Raw genomic sequence first — 5,454 nt, forward strand, 5'->3', positions numbered from 1 at the left:
TTTTATATTTCTAGCCCCCTTAGGGGCTAGAGGAGAAAGTAGGGACACTCTGCATTTCTGCACCTGACGATGCCGGTTTTTCCTACTGCAGCAGGTGGCTCCAGTTTGAGTTTTATTGTGTAGTCTCAGAATAAGTCCTTTCTTCTCTCTAAGAAGAACACATAGCAGCCTGCTGAGTACCATTTCTCTAGCCCAAGGAGACTTCCAAATTTCTGACCTCTTCCCTCTTTAGTGGTGGGAGCTGTGTCCTGGATTTGTACCTTAGTGTTCCCATCTTGCCTTTCCAGTTCACCAACACTTGACTAACAATTCTTTATGCTGAATTCTCTTTTTTAAAATGATGATATTGTTGGATGAGTAGATGGTGTAATGGTTATATCACTGGACTCCCACATAGTCAACTGTGGTTCAAGTCCCAGATGTGGCAGCTAAAAACACATTCTGGGTGCATGTGTGTGCATGTCCAAAATCCCTAGAGGAGAATGGATGAGAAGGGATTGCAGTATGGCCATCCCTCCTGGGAGTGATTTCTTGCTCTGTTGAGCACAAGTGCCCTATAACAAAACTCTCAAAAAAATTATGATATTTTTTCTGATGTCTTGACTGCATCTTACCTTGTGTACTATTTTGTTATTCAGGCTATTAACCTCTAGCTCCTGATAGTTAAGTGGAAGTAACTGTGAAGAAAGCAAGTGGAAGTTCATGTCTTTCCTCAACTCCCTTGCATGTATTTTCTCTGAGGAGACACTGGATTCTAAGATTGATTTGTACTATTTCCCGCAGGAAAGGTAGCAGTGTCCTACAGGTACTTTACTGATTTCTATTTCAAAATATATCATCGTACAAAAATGGATTATTTTCATTATAATCTACTTGCAAGTAATTGTATTTGAAAAAAGATAGATTAGTGTTCATAAAGTTATGACAGTGAGCTATATAGAGGTAAGAAAAAGCAATCTAGACTCACCGAATAAGAACCTTAAGCAAGACAGTATTTAAACCATTCATTTCATTCATTCAAAAATAAACATTGATTATCTGACAAACATTGTCCTTTAAGAGATGAAAAACATAGTTCTTATTTTCATATATTTTATATCCTGTGTAGAGGAAAGCTTGAAACCAGAACACAGGAGTGTGAAAGTACGTAAAATGTATACTCAACTTTAAAAAAAAACCATTAAGATGAAAGAATATACAAGGAAGAAAATAAGGACCACCTGGAGGGTAGTTTATGTTATTTAATGGATGCATCAAAATAGACAGGGCACATTCAACAAAGTCTTTGATGTGCTACTGTCCAAGGTAATTTTCTGAGATTAGAGAGTGAACATCAGAAATGGCCTTGTAGGGACCAGCACTTGGCGTAATGGCTAGGTTGCTGGACTCCCATGTAGTTGACTGCAGTTCGAGTCCTGGACCCAGTGGCTTAAACTCATGCTGGGCGTGTGTGCATGCGTGCCCAACATCCCGAGAGGAGGATGGAAGAGAAGGGATTGTGGCATAGCCATTCCCCCTGGGGGGTGATTTCTCGTTTTCTCTCTCTTTGTCTCTCTCTATCTTTCTGGCGAGCGCACACACCTTGTAGCAAAAACCCTCTCCAAAAAAAAAAAAAAAAAAATTCTATATAGCATATAAGCTTAGTAGCTTAAGATAGAGGTCAATTATTTTGTTCCTGCCTCTGTAATATAAAATAATTCATCTCTGCTTTAATCATTCTAGGATGCAGTACCTCTACTTGGGTTAAAGCACAACTTCTAAATCTATATATTCACAAGGCAGAAACATTGGTGCAGTTGACTGGGATCTCAGTCCTAGCAGCAGAGCTTGGGTTCCCCTTCACATAAGCCTGGGCATGGGATTGCTTGAACTTCTTCACAACATGGTGACTGAGTCTAAGAATGAGTATTCGAAGAGAAGAAGTATAAATTGCGAGTCCCATATGGTATCAGCCTAGAAACAGAACAGTGTCACATCTTCTGTATTATTTTTGATTAACTAATCATGGAATACTTTGAGAGTTTTTTTTTGTTGTTGTTGTTGTTGTTGTTTTTGCTATAGGGCACATATGCTCGCCAGACAGACAGAGAGAGACAGAGAGACAGAAAGCGAGAACAACATGGTGACTGAGTCTAAGAATGAGTATTCGAAGAGAAGAAGTATAAATTGCGAGTCCCATATGGTATCAGCCTAGAAACAGAACAGTGTCACATCTTCTGTATTATTTTTGATTAACTAATCATGGAATACTTTGAGAGTTTTTTTTTTGTTGTTGTTGTTGTTGTTGTTGTTGTTGTTTTTGCTATAGGGCACGTATGCTCGCCAGACAGACAGAGAGAGACAGAGAGACAGAAAGCGAGAAATCACCCCCCGGGGTGATGGTCACGCTGCAGTCCCTTCTCCTCCATTCTCCTCTCGGGATCTTGGGCACACACGCACACGCGCCTGTCGTGAGTTTTAAGCCACCAGGTCCTGGACGCGAACTGCAGTCGACTACGTGGGAGTCCAGCGACATAGCCACTACGCTAACTGCTGGTTTCCAATCATGGAACACTTTGAAAACTCTATAGGCCACATATTCAACTTTTCATTGGGAGAAATCCAAAAAATGTGAAGCCATTTTAACTGTATCACATATTCATTCTGCATTAATGGTACATCTTTTTTATAGTAACAGACTTTGAAGTAGTTAGTTTAAAAATGATAACATCAAAAATTGTGTTCAGAGGTGATGTAATTTGCTTTTTAAAAAATACATTGGGAAAAAAAAAGTACATTCAATAGGACCAGCCCCATATCCTACTGGTTAAGTTCTATTCACTGGGAGCCAGACACAGGGGCTTGAAAAACACCCCAGATTGTATAAACATGTGGCCAAAATCCTGATGGGAAGCACAAATGAAGAAAAAGGATTGCCCTACTGGGAGTGCTTTCTTTCTTTCTCTTTCTCTCTTTTTCTGGTGTGTGTACACACCCTTTTTCCATTGAAAAAGCTATGTGTGTTAGCTATATATGAAAATCACTGCCGCATCTAATATAAAACGTGATAAAAAATGGGGAGTTGGATTTATGATTCCGTTCCTCTTCCCTTAGTTTTTATAAATATCATGCACTTTTTTTGTTATAGGGATTATCATCCCTGATGTTTTCTTATTCATGTCTACTTACCTGTCTATAATGAAAGCTTCAGGATGGCAAGAGTTGTGTTACAAAGTGTTTCTCAATTAAAGATATCAGTAAGTAGCTAAGGTAAGGCTAGTAATGATAAAAACTTATAGTAGATTGACAAGGCGATAAGCCTCCTGCATTAATATAGATGCTAAGAAAGTGAAATAGTATACATATTCAAATTTAATACTATTGTGAAACATATAAACAGATATGTAATATTTTTCTTTTAATTTTATTCTGACTAATGATCTTTGCATTTTGCTATATATCTAATAAATCTAATTCTTCTTAAAGCATTTATTTAGAAGAATTTCATGACATCTTCAATTTACTTCAAATTAATTCAGGAACAAAAGAATGAGTAGGCATATAGCTGAAATAAAATTAGACATGAATTGATTCATGTTATTACTAAGGGGTAGATATTTGAGGGTTTTTTTTTTTAAAAACTATTTACCCTATTTTGTATATGTAAAAAACTTGTCTATAATAAAAAATTAAATACAGAAGTTATACTTATGTAAAAGGTAATAAAAGCATATGAGTGATACTGTTGGATTTGACTCTATAAGAACAAGTTGTTAAATACTATAATCGTAAAGGAGTTTTAGAGCATCAGTTTTTTATCTCTGTCAGTTTAATGATGATCTCTGACAATTAAGAAGTAACTGATATTGCTTCATCCAAGATAAGAACATTCAGACGTGCTTCTTTGTATCCAATAGTCATTGGAAAGCTGTAGATTCTACCTATTCATTTTCTGTAAATTTTTTTGCAAAAAGCCTATGTTTAAACATGAAGTTTTAGTTTCCTTCAGCAGAAAAAATAGTCTTGACTATGTAAATGGATGCAAGACTGTTACATCCAGCCTGCAGCCAAACAGACTAAAACAATATGACCAAAGGTGATATTATATTTCACATATTAATGAAGCGTTACTTTAGGAATAAAAGAACCATTTACATATTAACACTATTAGTCCAGTATTTCAAAACAAACACCTTCCCTTCATACATATTTAATGACTGGAAGGAGATAAACTATTTCAACACTAGGCTCTGTTCTGGCCTGTAATACACAGTAATAACTTGCCATAGAATGTGCTGCTATCACTGTCCTAGACTGCAGGTTCATAAGTTGAATGGAATATAACATTTCGATTTTTAAAAAATAGTAATTTGCTTTCTTTTCTAGAGAGAAGATAAAGCATTCTGTATTTTCTTGAGATACACTCAAGGAAAATCTATGCTATTTATTCAGCTCCTCGTATTTATGTATTTATTCATGCAGACTTACTTACAACTTAGCTTACCTGGCTAATAAATAGGAGTTTGATGCTTTTAATATATACAGTAATCTGTTACCTGCTTTAGGAAGGAAGGCCTACTTATTTTCAAAAAGAAAGAGAAACTATGAAAAGACAATTAAATCTAATAGAGATAGTTTCAGAATTTATGAACATTATGCTTTCAATTTCAAGACTACTTTCATCAACTTTGGGGAGCTTCAGACCATAAAAAAGACAAATCTAATAGAGATAGAATTTATGAACATTATGCTTTCAATTTCAAGACTACTTTCATCAACTTTGGGGAGCTTCAGACCATAAAAAAAAATTAAAACTGTGAAATTATGTGACTATGAGCTTTAATAATTACTGCAGATATTGAAATAATTAGGATTATGATGACTGCTCTGACATAAAAAGCCTGGGAGAATTTTTCTTTCATTCATGGAGCAGTTCAATGTGGATGTTCAGTAGGTAACATTCTATGAGGCAATTCAGGACTCATGTTCTTACCAAAGTTTCCCTCCACTAACAGCACGTTACTTAGAAAGCTATTATTTTAGAATTAAGTAAGTATGGGGATGATAAGCTCATTTTCCAATAACATCAGCACAGAATTACATGGACAACATGTGCAACATTCCACATGGGAGTAATATCCTTTTCTAGGAGAAATATCTCTTTCACAGTACCAATAGTACTTGGATTAAAAATCTGGACATGCTTCTCCTATACCCAGAGTTGAATAGGGTACAGGAAATAATGGGCAGGTTCTCCACAAAAGTTCTTTTTTTTTTAATTGTGATTTTTTAAATTCATTTTCTACATTAATTCACTATACACCATCACAACACACAAATGAATTTTCCATCCAAAACACACTGTGCATTGGCTCAATCAAGCACATCAACATACATGTTCTCAGCAAATAATTTTCCAATTCTTATGTCCTGCATACCTTGCCTTTTGTTTTGCCATCCCTGATTCCCCATCCC

At 35.9% G+C, this 5,454-nt stretch overlaps 1 long non-coding RNA gene across 1 annotated transcript in view; it reads left to right on the top strand.

Annotated features, from left to right (window-relative positions):
* Positions 1-696: 696 nt before the first annotated feature.
* Positions 697-5,454, top strand: part of LOC102479650 (uncharacterized) — a 21,582-nt gene continuing 16,824 nt past the window's right edge. Inside the window, exons 1-2 of the long non-coding RNA XR_336201.1 lie at positions 697-805; positions 3,128-3,249. This is a non-coding gene — a long non-coding RNA (uncharacterized LOC102479650). The remainder of the gene's footprint in view (positions 806-3,127; positions 3,250-5,454) is intronic.

The sequence above is a fragment of the Tupaia chinensis genome, unplaced genomic scaffold, assembly GCF_000334495.1.
Source record: "Tupaia chinensis unplaced genomic scaffold, TupChi_1.0 Scaffold000658_1, whole genome shotgun sequence".
NCBI classification, from domain to species: domain Eukaryota; kingdom Metazoa; phylum Chordata; class Mammalia; order Scandentia; family Tupaiidae; genus Tupaia; species Tupaia belangeri.